The sequence below is a fragment of the Passer domesticus genome, chromosome 10 (assembly GCF_036417665.1).
Source record: "Passer domesticus isolate bPasDom1 chromosome 10, bPasDom1.hap1, whole genome shotgun sequence".
Taxonomy (NCBI): Eukaryota; Metazoa; Chordata; class Aves; order Passeriformes; family Passeridae; genus Passer; species Passer domesticus.
Window position 1 is genome coordinate 42,653,986 of NC_087483.1, and position 20,782 is coordinate 42,674,767.

A 20,782-nucleotide genomic window follows, 5' to 3' on the forward strand; every position below is an offset into this window, starting at 1 on the left:
ACAGGTTCACCCAATCAAAGGGAGCCTGAAAATTAACACAGATCCCTTCATTTCTTCATGCGGGATCGGGGAAGGGCAATTTAATGGATGTCAGAGTCCTCTGATTATCACCCCGCAATCACGGGCGATAAAAAATTAACTTTTGTTATAATGATTACTCCGCATTATTTGTATTAAAAGCACATTTCCTCATCAAGGGAGTCATGACAATTAGTACTAATTTTGTATTACTGTTCAATCATCTTTCCTACTCTTTACAGTATTTATAATATAAAATAATGAAAGCCTGTGATGTATGGTTTCAATTTACTCCACAAACTGAGCACTTAAGTCATTTATCTTAGTTTATCTGTAATATACTGGGGCTCAGGGTTTTTTGTATTGTTTATCTTAAACATGACACGGTGGTACATTTACCTTTAGTTTGATGTGCTTGATAAAAATCAATACTTCATTAAAAGATTCCCCCAAAATTGTTCAGAGCAATTTCAGCAGAGGAGAGGGAATGAGGGAGAGGCTCATCTGTAACCCACTAACATTTATATAACCACGCAGGGCTGTGCTGTCCAGGGCCAGCTTCTGCAGGAGCAGGGATAAAGACGTGCAATTTGTGGGATTGTGAGGAGGGCAAAAGGAGGGGAAGGGCAAAAGGAGGGGAAGGGCAAAAGGAGGGGAAGGGCAAAAGGAGGGGAAGGGCCCCGTTCTCTCCCTGCTCCCTGGGGAGCCAAAGCAAAACCCACAAATGACAGAAGAAAGGGAGGCGCTCCCAGGACAGAACTTCAAGGGAAGTGCTGCAACAAGTGCTCACTGTCACCCCTTCCCCTTCGTCCCCAGCCCAGGGCACAGCAGCCAGAAACGAGCAATACATTTAATTTTGATGGCTCTGTTTGAGCCCCTTGGATGGGGGCTCCCTGTGCAGTCACAGCACTGCCCTGTGCTGAATGAAGATCACCTTCCCCAGCAGAGTGGCAAAAACCATGGAACCAGGGAATTGGGAAGGTTGGAAAAGTCCTTTAAGATCACCAAGTCCAAGCACCAGCCAGCACCAGCACTGGTGTGTGTCCACCAGCAGCCTGTCCTCGAGTGCCACAGTCACAGGTTTTGGGCACTCCCAGAGATGGTGACTCCACCACTGCCCCGGGCATCCTGCCCAATGCTTGACAGCCCTTTCCATGAGGAAATACCTCCTAATATCCAACCTCCAGCTGCCCTGGCTCTGCTCAGAGCCTTTTCCTCACAGCGCTGGCAGTGCTCCTGCTCTGTGCTGAGGAGGGCAGGCAGGAAGAGCCTCCCTGATCCACCGGGTCAGGCAGGAATTCCCTGTCAGGAGTCAGGTCTGGAGTGCCCCAGCTCCTCCTCCAGCTGATCCAGCAGTGCTGAGCCACAGGACGAGCCAGGAGGAGCCTGCAGCCAGCCCAGCCCAGAGCCAGCCCTGCCCCAGGCCCCCTTCTGAGCCCCAAGAGCTGTCACCAGGGACCCCTGGTGCACCCAGACCCCGTGGTGTCCTCAGGAAGAATTATGGAACTACTGTTACCCATGAGCTGCTGAGCATCCAGCCAGGCTATTCTTTAACTCCGATCCATCCCCAGGAATTGTCATTGCTGCACCTTGCCTTTGGGCCATCAGGAGTGACCCAGGCTGGGGCTGCTCTGCCCAGGTCCCAGGCTCGTGGGACAATGGCACAGGACAGGCCATGGCTCTGCCACTCCAGGATGCTCTGCCCAGGTCCCAGGCTCGTGGGACAATGGCACAGGACAGGCTTCTGCCCTTTCTCTGCCACTCTGGGATGCTCTGCCCGAGTCCCAGGCTCGTGGGACAATGGCACAGGACAGGCTTCTGCCCTTTCTCTGCCACGCCAGGATGCTCTGCCCGAGTCCCAGGCTCGTGGGACAATGGCACAGGACCAGCCCAGGCTCTGCCCCTCCGGGATCCTCTTCCCTGCACAGGCTCTGCACAAGGGGGATCTCACACTCCCGAGGCTCAAAGCAGGACACAGGAAAGCTTTATCAAGCCATGCTCGCTGTGTGACTGAAGTCGTTCTGGGAGCCAGTTATGCCCCTGAAGCAGCAGGAATCCGTGTGATCAGGGACCCTGGTGTCAGAGCTCTGCTCACCTAAAGATCACTGACCTGGCTCCGGGGCCCAGGGCCCCTCCAGCCCGGGAGGGGAGCTCTGCTGATGAGGCAGAACCACGCACAGGGCTTAAGCTTTTAAAAATATTGCACCTGCAGATCAGCAGGAGCGGGGGAAAACACATCATTCCTTTATCCACGGCGCAGATTTCGAGTAATTCAGGGGAGGCAAATACGATGCGATCAATAAAGCAGCTCCGTGCCTTCCACACTCACGGCCTCCTCATGAATCTTAACCAAGAGAAATAATAATAAGTGACAGAGAAGGTTTCTGGTACTTTAAATAAGCAAGTGAGCCTTCCAAAGCTACGAGCAACATTCTCTGGATATCAAAAATAATAACTGGTTGTGCAGCAGTGCAGCATGGAAACACAAGGGTATAAGATATACTGTACTTTAAGCTCTGTTTGATGAATCTGAGCACAGTTCCTGGGGGATAGATTACTTTAAACCATGCTCTTTTACTTTCTAATCCTGACTTGATTTGATTTGTACTTTAATACAGCTGCCTGGCAATTCAACAGCAAATAGAGACTATTTATGTAATCATATTGTAAGTAGTGGGACAAGAAGAAACTCTCTAGAACCTTTTTGGAAAATAGTTTGTTGTACTTTTTTATTTATTGAACAGCAGGGCTTCGGGCTTTTCAGTGCTCATTATAATTGGTTTTCTGCTTGAACTTTCAAAAACTGTCATGTCAATACTCAAACAGAATTTTTTTGCTTACTATATGGCTGTGGGCTCTATTTTCTCATGTGCTACTTGGCAAAGTTCTTGTAATATCTTAGAGGCAAGTTCTAGACTTGGAGCTGCTATTTCAGGGACTGGAAGGCAGGGTTATTTTATCTCCCCCATTGTTCTTGTTCGCCTTCCCAGCATTCTGCAGCGCCTTTGCTGGGGTTCAGTGGGCTGGGGAGGAGCTGCCAGCCTGCTCCAGCCTCAGCATCTGCTCAGGACCAGCTGCTGGGGTGGGCCCTGCCCCTAAAAATGGGTGTGGGGCTCACCTCTGACCCTGGCGCTGTGAGGAACGAATATTCCCAGTGCCAACAGGGGCAGGATTCAGCCAAGGACACAACAAATCCAGAGGGCAGCAATGAGAGACCCAGTGCTGATTGCAGGCATCTCCTCATCCCCAGGTCCCCTGCACCAGGACGGGGGCTGGACCCCAGGGCAGGAGGTGGTGTGGTTCAATCATGCAGGACTGGAGCTGTGCCACTGCTCAGCACCCATCCCTGCCTGTGAGCATCAGCTCTGAACCCTCAGCATCAGCTCTGAACCCTCAGCACCCATCCCTGCCTGTGAGCATCAGCTCTGAACCCTCAGCACCCATCCCTGCCTGTGAGCATCAGCTCTGAACCCTCAGCACCCATCCCTGCCTGTGAGCATCAGCTCTGAACCCTCAGCATCAGCTCTGAACCCTCAGCACCCATCCCTGCCTGTGAGCATCAACTCTGAACCCTGAGCACCCATTCCTGTCCCTTATCATTAACTCTGAACCCTCAGCATCAACTCTGAACCCCCAGCACCCATCCCAAACCCATTCCTGTCCCTCAGCACCAACTCTGAACCCTCAGCATCACTTCTGGACCCCCAGCACCCATCCCAACCCCATCCCTGCCCCTCAGCACCCAGCCCTGCCCCAAAACTCTTTCCACAAACACAGATATTTCCCTTCCGGAAGAACTTCCCCTCAGCTGCTCCATTTGTTCCTTTGCAAACAGCCTGTAAAATTACTGTCATAATTTTGCTATCATGTTACAAACATGGGAGAATAAAAAAAAAAAATTTAAAATCAAAGGAAGAGTTTAGTGCCTTGTAGAGCAAAAATCCAGTTTGACTGCAGTGGGGAAGGGTGTTCTTGGCTGTGCTTTGCTGGGAAAATAAAACTGGTCTAAATGGGAAATACAGCCAGCCTATGGTAGTACTTCAAGAAAAGAAAACAACAAAACACCTCTCTATTTGTGGTTACTTACTGGATTAGAGAAAAAAAAATAAGAAGAAAAAAACTTGTTCCAGCTACTGTATACAAAATGAAATTAAAACAGAAACCCAGCCTAAGAGCCCTGCTTCTTTTGGTGCTGATCTTGCAAAGCAAGCAGCAAGGAAAGGAGGTGGGATCTGTTACTTCAGACTCTGACAATGGCAAAGCCCCACTTCAGGAGGTGCATTTTGGGTGTTCAGAGGTGGCTGTAGGATTGTTTCCTTCCCCAAGGTGTGGCTGTGCTGCACGGGGACCCAGGGAGGCCGTGGGGCTTTAGTGAGCCTGGCTTTGCTGAGCAGGACTGGACAGGGCTGAAAAGCTGCTGCTGCCCCAGCACTGCGCTCGGTGCAGAATTCTGCCTTTAACTTCTCCCAGTACGAGAAGGCAAACTCAGATTTCTGCTCCAAATCCACATTGGACTGGAGATGAATGATAAGTGCCATGCTTGGAACGGCAGGATTTTCCCAGCGCGTTCCACTGCTGACAGAAGAAGGCAGGCAGTGAACTATTTTAAGAGCATGTCGCTAATTCCAAGGAAATTCAGAGAGTGGGGGGGGGGGAGGAAGCCTCATACAACAGCAAAATGCTCTTTGAAACAATAATGCAACATGCAGCACTTATTAAAATCTGTTATTTCTGTCAAACACTGGGCCAGCAGGGGTGTGCAAACACAGGCACCGGGGTGGCTGCGTGTTAACTGGGCCCTGACACGTTCTGCTGGCCTCTGCAAGCACCAGAGGAAAATTCCACGCAGCACAATTCCAGTGGCCAAAATTCATATTTAAACTTAAGGCAAACATGCATGGGAATGCTGCTAATAATGGGCTGAACATCAGCCTCGAAGCTTCCTTTTTTAAAAGATTACTGAGCATTTCATATTAAAATACATTAAATATAGGGCTCTCACTACAGAATTTATATTTGCTTTTTTGTTTTCTTATTAATTCCTGTTTTCTCTGCACTTGACTTATGAAATACTAATACTGCAACTATTTTTTTTCCTTAAAGAAAAAAAAAAAAAAGCTGTACAGTTGATTAAAAAATGACCAAAAAACCAATTTGTCATTTTTCCCAGTGTTTCCAGAGACAATAGAGGGTCAATAATTTGGCAGGATCAGAACAGGGGAAGGTTTAAACAGTGTGGGTGACAGCTGGGAAAGGAAAGCAGAGATGATATCGCAGGTTTGGTTCCTAAAACTATATCAAGGCTACTGTTTTAGTCAACTTGGAAATTTATATACTATACACTAACCCTCCTTTAATATCCTCTCTCTCTTTCCTCTGGGCATTTATTGCTGTTCTTTCTAGTTCAGTAACCAGTGAGCAGAAGGTTCATTAAAACTAATTGAATTGGAAACTTGTCTGCCCTGGGAAATGTTAACTCTTTGTTGCTATCTCCGGGAAATTCCTTTTGTTATTTCCCTCTGAATCATGTGCTTGGGCTGCAACGAACAGCAAACAGCACCTCGGCAAGGCTCTCCCTCCTGCCTGGCCGGGCAGCACCTTTGGGGGGGCTCTGTCCCCTGGGGGACCCTGGGGACATCTCGGGGGGTGCCTGAGGCTCCCCCTGCCCAGCCAGAGGGGCTGCCAGGGACCACCAGCTCCTGCCCAGGGACCACCAGGCTCCTTCACAGAGACCACCACCTCCATCCCAGGGACCACCAGCTCCTGCCCAGGACTGCCAGGGACCACCAGCTCCTGCCCAGGGACCACCAGCTCCTGCCCAGAGCTGCCAGGGACCACCAGCTCCATCCCAGGACTGCCAGGGACCACCAGGCTCCTTCACAGAGACCACCACCTCCATCCCAGGGACCACCAGCTCCATCCCAGGGACCACCAGCTCCATCCCAGAGCTGCCAGGGACAACCAGCTCCTGCCCAGGGACCACCAGCTCCCTCCCAGGGACCACCAGCTCCATCCCAGAGCTGCCAGGGAAAACCAGCTCCTGCCCAGGGACCACCAGCTCCCTCCCAGGGACCACCAGCTCCTGCCCAGGGACCACCAGGCTCCTTCACAGAGACCACCAGCTCCATCCCAGGGACCACCAGCTCCATCCCAGAGCTGCCAGGGACAACCAGCTCCTGCCCAGGGACCACCAGCTCCTGCCCAGGACTGCCAGGGAACACCAGGCTCCCTCCCAGGGACCACCGGCTCTTTTACAGAGACCACCAGCTCCCTCCCAGGGCTGCCAGGGACCACCAGCTCCTGCCCAAACCCCAGCACAGCCCCAGGCCTGGGCACCTGCTGAGGGTGCCACAGAAACCCTGAGAGGACACAGGGTGACGTCCCAGGGGTTAAATGTCACAGGGAGATTCCCGGTGGGAGAACCTCGACTTCCCTCTGCTAACCCTTTGGGAGCAGCACTCCCCAGGCAGCCCAGGACAGGGGCTCAGGACAGGGGCAGCTCCAGCTCCTTGCAGCTCGAAAATATCGATGAAATAAAACACTTGATAATAGTCACAGTGGTAGATTTCTGACAGCTTTAAAAATCAATTGAAAATAACAGGCAACCCACTGTTGCTAATAAAAGTAAATATTTATGACTGATTTGACTGAGCTTCAATACCAGTCAATCACTTTCTAAAGGATCTTTGCAATTCATTAACCTCTTTTTACTGGTCTTGTCCCTGTTGGTATTAGCCATTAAAAGGGAATAAGGGAGGGGGGCTTGATTTTTCTATTCTCATCATTCATAGCTTATTTGTTCATTCCCTCCATTCCCATACGTTGCTGTTAAATTGATTGTCTGTTTAGTCATATGAATGATAAAGTAGCTCTGCCAGGAAGAATGAAAGCCTCCATTAATTCCTGAGGAGGGTGGGCTGCTTTGGTTCAGCCTCAGCCTAAACCAAAACTGCTCCCATAGTTTCCTGCCACATCAGTAACTAAATTTAGCCCTTAACATATTGCTGATAATAAGAGCCATAATTCTCCTCGCAAACTTTTCCATGTCAAAACTTCAGGGAAAATCATGTTTATGAATATCTCCTAAGGACTGTTGTTACCAGCCTGGTCTCCCTGCCCCGTAACGTGACGCAGCAGGAATGGAGGCAGCTGGCTTCATTGCAGGGCTCACATGGGACTGCTGGAAACCTCTGGTGCCAGGCCACAGGGGAGGGAGAACCACAGCAGCGGGAATTTCCCCATGGAAAGGGGCTCAGGGATGGGAATTGCCCAGGGAATGGTGGAGTGCCCATCCCTGGAGGTGTCCCAGGAACTCCTGGAGGTGGCACTCGGGGCTCTGGGGACAGGGTGGGGATGGGCACAGCTGGGACCCCATGGGCTGGGAGGGCTTTTCCAGCCTCAGGGATCCTGGATTCTCTAAGAACAGACACAATTGCTCCTTCGAATCATCCAGATTAGGAGGGTAGGTCTGACTGTCCAACCGATACAAATCCCACGTTTGTTTGTGTGTTTTGAAACTGGTGAGCTGAAGCGTTGTCTAAACACAGCATTAACCAAACCCTGCACACAGAACCCTCTAAACCACCCCAGAGGGACAGGGCACCCTGTACATGGGCAAGAGATTCCCCGGGGGTGCAGCCAAAGGACTCCTCATTGGCACAGAGTGCTTTGTTACGGAGAGCCTGCTCTAGGAACAGAATCTGTGGGACCTGAATCAGAAACAGAACCGGTATGGTCTCAATTAACCGTGCAACCTCGCATTTCACATCCCCTCCAGTAAACACTTTCCTCCTAGCTCAGATCTCCTAACGGGGTGTGAGGGTGAAGGCAGCCTGTCCCCACCCAGCACCCCAGCACATCACCCAGGGCACGTGCAGAGCCCCCGTGTCCCCTGCTGCTGCCCAAAGCTGGGGAAGAGCACAGCTGCCAGACCTTGAGGCCAGCTCAGGTCCCTGCAGGGCTCACCGGGGCTGTGTCACCTCCAGGCAGGGGCAGGGGGTGGCACTGGCCAGGCCACCGTGTGCCATGGTGTTTAATGCCACCAGCTGGGGACAGCACATCCTGAGAGCAGAACAATCCCTCCCCTGGCAGCAGGGCCAGCCCAGGGCGGTGCTCAGAGTAACAGATGAACCCTTTGCAGTGGAAGTTTTTGTGATAAACACCGAGTTCCTTTTCCTACACAAACTTCTGTTGATGCTAATTTAGCACTTTCATTTATGAGTTGCTCTGATCCATTCAGCAGCTCGTTTTCAATATCAGGGATAACCACAGATTGCCCACGGACTGTTCTCGAGTCTGTTGGCTCCAGCACTTCTTTTTCTGTCTGATTAGTCACTTCAGCCACACGCTGCTGTCTCTGGTCCTCGCAGCCCCCTGCAACTCCAAGGCTCCTGTCCCCAGCTGAGAACTCAGCCCAGATGCAAATGCTTTAAAACTGTGGCAGGGAATTCTCAATTAAAGAACTTTATGTCTGGATTTTTTTTTTTTTTGCCTTGACTATCCAGCCCAGGCTGAGTTTCAGAGCGAGGCACAGCTTCATGTCTGCAAGTTTTCCCACAGTGCAGAGCTGAGAATGTGCTTTCAGCTGCCCATTAAGGTTCTCACTTGGTGAGGATTTCATTATTTCAGGTCACTCCTCCCTTCACTCCATGGCTCACCCCAAGTTTTGCTAAGAAGGGCAAGGTTGTGAACAGCAAAACAACTGCTACTTGTTAAACTGACATTAAATCTTAATATAAACTAAATGTCCAAAGACAAGTTCTTTAGCACGCCCTCTGGGATGCAGTGTCACCCTGCTCCCTGTGGGTGGGTGCCCGTGTCACAGCAGCAGCCCCGAGCAGGGCCCTGCACCCCTGGCACTCTGGGGTCACACCGGCAGAGCCCTGAGCGGGAGGGGCAGCTCCAAACCCCAGCTCAGCCCCTCGGCAGAGCTCACGGGAAAGGCAGGACCTGAGCGGGGCCAGACAACGTAAATTCTATTTAGATGGCACCTCAGACAATGAGATAAAGCTCATAAACTCCGTTTTATCATCCTCTCTTTGAGGATGAGCGAAATCCTCTTTCCTTGTTTGCAGAGCGTGAGAAAGCCTCAGAGAGCGAGGCAGAGTGCTCAGAGGCTGGGATGGGAGGGCACTGCCCTGCCCTGCCGACTTCATCCAGCTGTTCTCAGCTCCTGCAGAGCCCGGGGCTGCCAGGGCCAGCACGGCACTGGGCTCTGAGGGGCAGCAGCACCCACCCTGCCTGTGCCCTGGCACTGCCCTGGGCTCCCAGCACATCCCAAATGCAGCACCCACCCTGCCTGTGCCCTGCCACTGCCCTGGGCTCCCAGCACATCCCAAACACAGCACCCACCCTGCCTGTGCCCTGGCACTGCCACCTCCCTGTGCCCTGGCACTGCCCTGGGCTCCCAGCACAGCCCCAAACACAGCACCCACCCTGCCTGTGCCCTGGCACTGCCACCTCCCTGTGCCCTGGCACTGCCACCTCCCTGTGCCCTGGCACTGCCCTGGGCTCCCAGCACATCCCAAATGCAGCACCCTCACCTCCCTGTGCCCTGGCACTGCCCTGGGCTCCCAGCACATCCCAAATGCAGCACCCTCACCTCCCTGTGCCCTGGCACTGCCCTGGGCTCCCAGCACATCCCAAATGCAGCACCCTCACCTCCCTGTGCCCTGGCACTGCCCTGGGCTCCCAGCACATCCCCAGTGCAGCACCCACCCTCCCTGTGCCCTGGCACTGCCACCTCCCTGTGCCCTGGCACTGCCCTGGGCTCCCAGCACATCCCAAACACAGCACCCACCCTGCCTGTGCCCTGGCACTGCCCTGGGCTCCCAGCACATCCCCAGTGCAGCACCCACCCTCCCTGTGCCCTGGCACTGCCCAGCCCTGTGCCCTGGCACTGCCCTGGGCTCCCAGCACATCCCCAGTGCAGCACCCACCCTGCCTGTGCCCTGGCACTGCCCAGCCCTGGTGACCCCAGCTGGGTTTCCCAAGAAACAACCCTGCTGCTCAGGGCAGCCCAGGAGGGGGCACAGCCCCCGGAGCCTGGCACCCAGAGTCCTTCCCTCCTCTGCGAGTTCTGCTGCCTGCAAGGGGCTCCGAGCTCGACTTCTTGTAGATAAATACAGAACATACTTACAGCTGCCAATGACAGATGTTCAGTGTAAATATTATTCCAGCAGATTTCTTAATCAGATGGTGTAATGCATGATAGTGTCATTTAAAAGGGAAAAAAATGGGTGAATACAGTGAAAAAATTACCATTTGAAAGGCAGAACTATTTTTGGCAGAATTCATAATGAACTAATTTTTCTCGTCAGCAAAAATTATGCTAAGAGAGACACAAAACTTATTTCTTAGTTGTAAGAAAGAGAATAATTAAAAATTATATACATGTTCACCTTTATGTTCAGGTGCAGAGGAGTCCCACACACCATGACCTGTATTTGTTCAGCACCATGGAAACCATTTCACTCCATTATCCAAACATTATTTACATAAAACCGAGGGGGAAAAGGTAAGAGAAAATAAAAGTGACACAGGCAGAAATAATGACAGCGATCGGATTCACGGCGGAGCGGCGGGCAGGGAACCAAGAGGGCTCTAATGAGATTTACAGTCAGGGAGGGGAGCGCGGCCCGAGGAGCCATCGCATCCAGACGGGACGGGCAGGGCAGGCACAGCCCAGGCTGCGCTGCAGGATGGCTCCTTCCTGCCCCCGCACTGCTCCAACACGGACAAACCCGGCTCAACGGAGAGGGGCAGCGCGGCGGGAGAGGGGACAGCAGGACAGGGACGGGAGTGGGACAGGGAATGGGAAATGGGATGGGAATGGGGACAGGGAATGGGAAATGGGATGGGAATGGGGACAGGAATGGGGACAGGGAATGGGAACAGGGACCAGGAACAGGGACGGGAATGGGACAGGGAATGGGAAATGGGACAGGGACGGGAATGGGACAGGGAATGGGAAATGGGACAGGAACGGGAATGGGACAGGGAATGGGAAATGGGACCAGGAACAGGGACGGGAATGGGACAGGGAATGGGAAATGGGACAGGAACAGGGACGGGAATGGGACAGGGAATGGGAAATGGGACCAGGAACAGGGACGGGAATGGGACAGGGAATGGGAAATGGGATGGGAATGGGGACGGGAATGGGACAGGGAATGGGAAATGGGATGGGAATGGGGACAGGAATGGGGACAGGGAATGGGAACAGAGACCAGGAACAGGGACGGGAATGGGACAGGGAATGGGAAATGGGACAGGAACAGGGACGGGAATGGGGACAGGGAATGGGAAATGGAATGGGAATGGGGACAGGAATGGGACAGGGAATGGGAAATGGGACCAGGAACAGGGACGGGACAGGGAATGGGAAATGGGAACAGCAATAGGGATGGGGATGGGAAATGGGACCAGGAACAGAGACAGGAATGGGGATGGGAATGGGAAATGGGAATGGGAACGGGGAATGGGGATGGGGAATGGGGATGGGGAAGGGGAATGGGAAATGGGACAGGAATGGGGAATGGGAATGGGGAATGGGAATGGGGAATGGGAACAGGGACAGGGATGGGAATGGGAAATGGGCATGAGGATGGGAATGGGAAATGGGAACAGGGACCGGGACGGGAATGGGGATGGGAACGGGGACAGGGACGGGAATGGGGATGGGAACAAGGATGGGACTGGGAACGGGAATGGGGACAGGAATGGGAATGGGAACAGGGATTGGGAACAGGGACGGGAATGGGAAATGGGAACAGGACAGGAATGGGGATGGGAAATGGGAACAGGGCCAGGAGCCCGGTGCCACGCCGTGTTTGGGAAGCACAGCTGGACAGCAGGACAGCAGCCCGGTGTCTCACCCTGAGGGAGGGACCCTTTCCCACAGCAGCTCCTCAGCAGGGCTGCCCGCAGGGTTCTCATGTCCCTGCCCAAAGCTGTCCCTGGCACCCCCAAATGGCAGCGACAGCCCCGGCCCTGGGCACCCCAAACAGCCCACACTGGCTGAAATGCACCGCCCTGGGCACCTGCTGAAGGGTCCCAGCATTGCTGCCCCTGTCCACGAATAAAAGCACCAGGAACCTCCAGCAGAGCCAGGGGACACCAGCAAACCCAGGGGACACCAGCAGAGCCAGGGGACACCAGCAGAGCCAGGGGACACCAGCAGAGCCAGGGGACACCAGCAGAGCCAGGGGACACCAGCAAACCCAGGGGACCACCAGCAGAGCCAGGGCTCCCCAAGGAAAGCCTCTCCTGGGGCAGCAGCTCTGCCCTGGCACCAGGATCCACCCCTGGGCTTCCCAAACAATTCACTGAGCTGAGTGCTGGAGCACGGAATGCTTATTGTCACTTAATTAAAAGAATTTCATTTTAATGCCTTTTGCCCATTTAGAGCCAATTAATGCAAGGTGCTAAGTACTCTTAAATCACATTGCAGCCAAGGCTGATCAGCCGCTCACAAGAAGAACCTTTTCTGATTTGATTCTCAGCTGAGATCTTGAAGTGCTCTTCCAAGTGCCTTCTTTGGCACGGGAAGTTGGAGGGAAGCAGGATTGGAGGCTCCCTGTGTCAGCAGCACCTGCAGAACGTGGCAGTGCAGCTGCTGCTACCCCAAAACACACGGAAAAGAACTTCAGTGCCACGGCAGGGACATTTCCACTGTCCCAGGTGCTCCCAGCCCTGTCCAGCCTGGCCTTGGGCACTGCCAGGGATCCAGGGGCAGCCCCAGCTGCTCTGGGCACCTGTGCCAGGGCCTCACCTCCCTCACAGACAGGAATTCCTTCCTGAAGAATTCCTTCATCACTTCTGAATAGCACAACCAAAGTTCTCAACAGCAAAGAAAAACCCAAAGCACCTGATCAGCTTCAGGATTCCACCACTGGCAGCTGGATTCATGGTGGAATTCAAGTTTCTTCCGACCAAAACCACGCTGGCCCGCTGGTTTCTGTGCCAACACAGGTGGCACCTTCCCTGCACTGCAGCAGGACAGACAAACACCCCAGGCTGCGTGCCCATGGCAGGGGGACTGGCCCCAGGAAGCACAGCCTGCTCGGAGCAGCACAGGCAGGCACCAAACACGCTCCTGGGCCAGCTCCTTCACCACGGGCACCTGCCTGGAGGGGAGGACACAGTGCCCTGTGCCCATCTCACCTGCCTGCAGGGGAGGACACAGTGCCCTGTGCCCATCTCCCCTGCCTGCAGGGGAGGACACAGTGCCCTGTGCCCATCTCACCTGGCTGCAGGGGAGGACACAGTGCCCTGTGCCCATCTCCCCTGCCTGCAGGGGAGGACACAGTGCCCTGTGCCCATCTCCCCTGCCTGCAGGGGAGGACACAGTGCCCTGTGCCCATCTCCCCTGCCTGCAGGGGAGGACACAGTGCCCTGTGCCCATCTCACCTGCCTGCAGGGGAGGACACAGTGCCCTGTGCCCATCTCGCCTGCCTGCAGGGGAGGACCCAGCTCTCCTGGAGGGGACCCAGCTCCCCTGTGCCCCAGGAGAGGGCCCAGCCCCACCTCACCCGGCTGCAGCACAGCCTGTGAAGGCAGAGTGAAGGACAGAAGTCACCCAATAACTGCAGAAACTGGAAGCTAAAACTCACCAGCAGCTGCATGGACACTGGAAAGGAGAGCACACCCACCACAAACTGCTCGTCACTGCACGTACAGCAGCACAGCAGGTTTTGTGAAGCCCCAAAACTCAGTGTTTTATCAGGAAGAGCAATTCCTAATTGCACAGGGATGCACAGAGCTGGAGGGAAGGCACCAGTTATTGGAGTGCTCCCAAGGCCAGCGTGTCCCTCCCCTGGGGATGGCCCAGCTCCCACCTGGGCTGCCCTGGCTGAGCCTCCCCAGGTGCCAGTGCCCAGCTGGGCTCTGATCTGGTTCAATATTTCCTTTGTGGCTGCTGCAGAATCATCCCCTGCCTTTGGAGCAGCTCTGCTTTGATGTCTCCTCCACAGCTCTGCTTTTCATGTGGCAGTTGGTGTGAGGAGCTCGTATCCCGACAGGAAAATGCTCTCCAGTCCTCACTGGTGCCCGAATGCATCCCATAACTGCAGGCATCCTAAACTGTGTGATGCTGACTACCTTGAGCTATAAAAACGGGCTTTCCAAACCACCCCGCTGCAGCAATGATGAATAACCATAAGCTAAAACACACCAGAAAGCTGGGGGTGGAGTGTTTTGTGGCTCAGTTTTTAATTTTCATTTTAAAAGAGATGTCTGATTTTTATTTTTTTTTAATTCCCTGTCTCAGTCTTGAGGCGCAAGGCTGGTGGTGCCAGCAAGGCAGACTCTACCTGGCTGGGTATTTGCCTTTAGGGAGGAAAAAAGGCAAGCTAAGCATGGCAAAAATCTGTAAAAATCGTGTGCCAGGGGCAGGGCACCCACGCTGCTGAGCTCAGTGAGATCTCAGGGACCAGGGGGGTCTGGGCAGGCTCTGCCCACTGCAGGTCCCAGGGAATGCCCCCTCACCCCTCTGGGAGCCCAGGCAGTGCACAGGGCCAGGCACACTCGGTAACGCCTGCTCACACCTGCTATTGTATTTGTAATTACCCTCATTTATCAGCTGTGCTCATCATCATCATCATCATCATCACCCCAGCAGCCTCACCCCTGTGCACACAGCCCTGGGCCAGGAGCTCACACACAGCTACAGCCAAGGAGATGGGGAAGGAAACTTCTCCTGGAGGAATTTACAGACCTCATTTCCACCAAATATCCTCTTCCCATGCTCCTTAGGCTCCATAAAAAATCATCTCAGGCAAAGCCTTTAACCCCCCCACCTGTGCTACCAATGGGTAAATGAGAAAAAAAAAATGAATGGAAGGGAAAAAAGAGAGTCAAATCCCTTAATTTTGCCTTTGTAAGTACAGATTTTATCCCTGGAACACTGACAGCCTGAAACCTTGGTACAACTGATCAGAGAGTGGAGAGCAGGGTAGTGCAAAGAATGTGACTGCAATTAAACACAAAAAAAAACAAAAACAAAAAACACCAGAATCCCAGAAATTAGGTTGGAGAAGCACTCCAAGGTCATGGAGTCCCAGCTGTGCCCACCCTGTCCCCAGCCAGAGCCCCGAGTGCCACCTCCAGGAATTCCTGGGACACCTCCAGGGATGGGCACTGCAACCCTCCCTGGGCAGTTCCAATCCCTGAGCCCCCTTGCCAGGAAGGATTTTCCCCCAATATACAAAAATGGGGCTTTAAGGACTTCCAGGGCTCCTTTTCTGTTGTTGGTGTGAAGAGTTTGGGGCTGTGGGAACACAAAGTGTTCCCTGCCAGAGGGGCTGGGCAGGGACACCTCTGCTGCTGGGTTGGATTGGTGGATATTCCCTTCTGGGAAAAGCCTGGGGATTCTGGTGCTCAGGATCCCAGAAATGAGGCTGGAAAAGAGCTCCAAGGTTCCAAAATCCCAGCTGTGCCCATCCCCACCCTGTCCCCAGCCAGAGCCCCGAGTGCCACCTCCAGGAATTCCTGGGACACCTCCAGGGATGGGCACTGCAACCCTCCCTGGGCAGTTCCAGTCCCTGAGCCCCTTTCCATGGGGAAATTCCTGCTGTGCCCACCCTGAGCTGCCCTGGCACCCACACAGTACCTGGAGGCACGGGGAGCTGTGGCAGGCAGGCACTAAGAGCACCCTGCACGAACATTTCAGGTGCCCATTGATAGCAATCCACTAAAGGAGGATTGGCAGCATAACCTCAGCTGTTGTGATCGATCTGCGAGTTAAATCTGGGATCAATTCCGCTCCAGACGGGCGGGTGCTGCAGCCCGGGTGCAGCCCAGCACTGCGGGAAGCTCGGGGCGCTCCCTGAGCACCCTGCAGCCCAGCTCACAGCCAGGGCCAGCAGCACACCCCAGCTGCCCCAGCACCGGTCACACCTGAGGTTAGAAGTGTTCACTGACAGCAGGATGTCATTCCCAATGTCCCACCCATCCCTGCCCTCCGGCAGTGGGAGCCATTCCCTGGCTCCTGTCCCTCCATCCTTGTCCCCAGTCCCTCTGCAGCTCTCCTGGAGCCCCTTCAGGCCCTGCCAGGGGCTCTGAGCTCTGCCTGGAGCCTTCCCTTCTCCAGGGGAGCATTCCCAGCTCTCCCAGCCTGGCTCCAGAGGGCTCCAGCCCTGCAGCAGCTCCTGGCTCTCTCCAGTGCTCCCACGTCCCCCCATGCTGGGGTCAGGTCACCCCCTCCCCTCTGTTGAGGACCATCCTCATCCTCATCCCCACCGGGACCTGGTGGGCACGGGGGGCACAGGGACCCTGCCCCAGCCCGGGCAGCACCCAGGGGAGCCCCAGACCCCGCTGGGGCACAGACTGCCCGGCTGCAGGGCACGGCCCACCCCAGCTGCCCCCGAGCAGCAGCCAGGCCGAGCCCCGCAGCCGCTGCCCTCTGGGGCTTCCATTTGCACCGCCTTTATACTTGAGGGAAAAAAAAAAAACAAAAAACATTTCCCCAGGGCAGTCGAGCTGCCCCGGCCTCTAGGGGAGCTGCTCAAGGAGACGGAGCAGGGAGGCTGCCGGAGGGCGCAGATAAAGGAATAAACAAACGGATAAATAAACGGATAAACAAATGGATAAATAAATGGATAAATTAATTAATAAATAAACGGATAAATAAGTGGATAAATGAGCGGATAAAGGCGCGGGTCGGTCCCGGCCGTGCCCGGCAGAGGGCGGCAGAGGCGGCGCCCGCCCGCAGCGGGGACAGGACCGGGACAGACCGGGACAGTCCGGGACAGGACCGGGACAGACCGGGACAGGACCGGGACAGACCGGGACAGACCGGGACAGACCGGGACAGGACCGGGACAGACCGGGACGGGACCGGGACGGGACCGGGACGGACCGGGACGGACCGGGACAGACCGGGACAGACCGGGACAGACCGGGACAGGACCGGGACAGGACCGGGACGGGACCGGGACGGGACCGGGACAGACCGGGACAGGACCGGGACAGGACCGGGACAGACCGGGACGGGACCGGGACGGGACCGGGACAGACCGGGACAGGACCGGGACAGACCGGGACGGGACCGGGACGGGACCGGGACAGGACCGGGACAGACCGGGACAGACCGGGACAGACCGGGACGGGACCGGGACGGGACCGGGACAGAGGACCGGGACAGAGGACCGGGACAGAGGACCGGGACAGAGGACCGGGACAGAGGACCGGGACAGAGGACCGGGACAGAGGACCGGGACAGACCGGGACAGAGGACCGGGACAGAGGACCGGGACAGAGGACCGGGACAGAGGACCGGGACAGAGGACCGGGACGGGACCGGGACGGGACCGGGGCTCCAGGAGAGCTGCAGGGGGACTGGGGACAAGGATGGAGGGACAGGAGCCAGGGAATGGCTCCCACTGCCAGAGGGCAGGGATGGGTGGGACATTGGGAACTGGGAATTCCTGGCTGGGCTGGGATTGCCAGAGCAGCTGGGGCTGCCCTGGATCCCTGGAGTGTCCAAGGCCAGGCTGGACCCCCCTGGGACAGTGGGAGGGGTCCCTTCCACTAGAGTGGCACTGGATGGGGTTTTAAGTTCCTTCCCCCCAAACCATTCTGTGCCTCTCTGATTCCATGACCTTGCAAACAAGAACCACCACAGACAAATCTCTGCAAATGTACCAGGGAGGGACAGCCTGGCAGGAGCCCCTGGCACCTGCTGGTGTCCCTTGGTCCCTGGCAGAGCTCACCTGCCTGGGCAGAGCACCCCAATGCCCCCTCCATCCTGCACCAGTGCACACCTTGGCCTTTAAATAAGGAAACCGAGCCCAAGGCCATGCAAACCCATGGAATTCAGACACCTCAGGCTCAGGATTTATGGCTGAACACCTGTAAATTCTCCTGAAGCAACACCAGTGGTTGGTCCCAAGACAGCCTGATTGTCTCATAACAGACAAGCACACTGTTTGCCACTTCAAGAACACTCAATGACATCACAAAGACTGCAGAGCAAAGTTTGGAAGAGATGCAGGTTGTGAGAGAGAGAGAGATAGCAAAAATTAAACATCTGCCACGTCCACCCACCTTAGATCTGACATAAATCCCCCACCCTGTGCCACATCTGGATCAGATATGGCCAGGCCTCAGGAACAGGCTTTTAAAACCATCTTCATTCTTTAATAACCTTTCCACAGCCAAACCCTCCCAGGAAAGAGCCCTTTGCCAGGAGAGCAGCTCATTAAACTGCATGAGGGAGAGGCTGAAACGAGCACTGCCAGCCCTGCCCTGCCACCAGGGGCTCACCAGGACAGGGGGGTGCCTCACCCTTCCCTGCTCCCATCCGAGCACTTCGCCTTGGAAAGGGAAATAATCATCCAGTGAGAGCCACACAACCCAAAGGGCTTCCACAGAGCGCAGGATTTATAAAAATGCCAAAGAGAAACGCAATAAATACACACCGAGGGAAAATGGTGAGTGGCAAATTATTAAAGTTTGAGGGAAATATTCCCCTTAAGTAAGCAGGGAGGGTGTGTGGATGCATCCCCCCTGCTCCAGGACAGCAGTGCCATTGTTTGGGAGCTCTGGAGCACTTGGGTGCTGGAACTGGAGGAACTGTGCTCCAGGGTAAGCTCAGCCCTGGCACCCTTGGCTGCTGCCCCTGCAGGGTCTGGGGCACAGCTCCTGGGCAGGGCGTTTGGGAACACGGGCACATCAAACATCCGCGTCCTGGAGCTCAGAGCTGACACCTGCCGCCCCAAACCCTCCCTGCCCACGGCCCCCGGGCTGGGACAGCCACCTGCAGAGCCCCCCGGGGCCCCCAAACTGGGAATTCCTTCTCCCCAGGGCCCCCAAACTGGGAATTCTCTCTCCCCAGGGCCCCCAAACTGGGAATTCCTTCTCCCCAGGGCCCCCAAACTGGGAATTCCCTCTCCCCAGGGCCCCCAAACTGGGAATTCCCTCTCCCCAGGGCCCCCAAACTGGGAATTCCCTCTCCCCAGGGCCCCCAAATTGGGAATTCCCTCTCCCCAGGGCCCCCAAACTGGGAATTCCCTCTCCCCAGGGCCCCCAAATTGGGAATTCCCTCTCCCCAGGGCCCCCAGACTGGGAATCCCCTCTCCCCAGGGCCTTCAGCACTCGTCGTGCTGGGCCAACAGCAGAACTCTGGCAATCCAGGAAAGGCAGTCCAGCCAGGGAGTGCCACTGCAGGGTGGGCATTCCCAGGAAAGCAACGCCTGGGTTGTGCACAGTAAATCCCGGGGGCAGGGGGCTGTTGATTCCGTGAATCACTCACAGCCCTGCGACTGTGCCCCCCATGCCCCCCCACTTCCAGCAGTATTTTTCCTTAATTGATTACAATCAAATTCCTTCAATTGATCCCACATCCCTCAAAGTCTGCTGGCCTAAAGACTAATCCTTCTGAGCTACTACCTTTCACACAAACCTCAGGTGGGTTTCCAATCTGATCTGATTACCAGACCCTTGATATTCATCACTTTCCATCATATTTATCATACTTGCTTCATTTCCTAGGAGAAAGGGTCTGATTCATTAAAAATTATATGCTCCATTTAAGCAGGTTTTCTGCATACTTTACCCGGGAAAAAATGCTGAATGCATTTTTTTCCACATAAAAGTATGTCTTTTTTGTGATTTATCAACCTTTTATGCCCTGCCTATCAGCAGCTGCCTCTCAGCCACGTACCCCAGTGGTACAGAACTCCTGGAAAGGGTGATAACAGCCATTTCCAGCTCCCAGCTCAGAAACCACCAGGATTTCAGACGGAACAAATGCCACGTGCTCCTACCCTTTGTGATATTTTTGTGGTTTTACTCAAGCACCATCGTTCCTGGCTCCAATTCCCCGGAATGGTTTAATTAACACTAAATTCCATCTCCGTTTTGAGGGAGTGTTTGTGGGTCAGATGCAATGCAAATATAATGGGGGCTGGCGTGGGCTTTTCTGCAGGAGCAGAGATTTCCCCATTACTGTAACTCCTCTCTCTTTATTACTTTGGAGATTTAGGCGATCGTTTGCCGCGAGCCACGCCACAGTTAAGGACGGAAACTTTTAATAACTTCCAGGATGGAATTCACTCCTGGGCACAGAGCTCAAACAAGGCTCAGGTCCACCTGAAGCCTCCAGGATGGAGTTTACACAGCCAGGCACCTTTTCACAACCTCTCCACGATCTGACAGACTTCAGAGCCCAGAGCAAAAAGCCTTTGGAGCACTCGCCTCCTGGAAGTGCCTCCTCCTCCTTCCGGCTCCTTTTCCAGGTGGGGGGAGGCTCTGAAGGGGAGGCAGAAAGGGGTAAAGAAGGAGCAGGAGGCTGGTGATCAGAAGGAAAAAGAAGAGGCTGTTCTCTGTCGGCACACAGCTCTTTTCCCAGGATCCCTGAGGCTGGAAAAGCCCTCCCAGCCCATGGAGCCCCAGCTGTGCCCATCCCCAGCCCAGAGCCCTGAGTGCCACCTCCAGGAATTCCTGGGATACCTCCAGGGATGGGCACTCCAACCCTCCCTGGGCAGAGAGGTTCACCTGCAGCTCAAACCAAAAGTGTCCAGGACGTCCCCAGAACTGTGCAGCACGGCCTGTCACAGTTTGTCACGGAAAGGAAAATGCCACTAATGAAATACCAGGAGGGTGAAAGAGAACAAAGGACAGCTTTAGCATCACTCTCCACACGAATCTCAGCAGATACTCCTCACGCAGCACAAGGCTCCTGCTCTGCTGCAAAGTGCCCTTGCCCGTGGCAGGGGCTGGAACTGAAGGAGGTTTAAGGTCCTTCAACCCCGGCCAGCCTGGG

General features: G+C 54.8%; 1 protein-coding gene across 1 annotated transcript in view; it reads left to right on the forward strand.

Moving 5' to 3' along the window:
* GALNT13 (polypeptide N-acetylgalactosaminyltransferase 13) overlaps positions 1 to 15,186 on the forward strand; it is a 308,398-nt gene extending 293,212 nt beyond the window's left edge. Inside the window, exon 13 of the mRNA XM_064435361.1 lies at positions 15,066 to 15,186. The gene's annotated coding sequence lies outside the window, so the exon portion shown is untranslated. The remainder of the gene's footprint in view (positions 1 to 15,065) is intronic.
* The last annotated feature ends 5,596 nt before the right edge of the window (positions 15,187 to 20,782 follow it).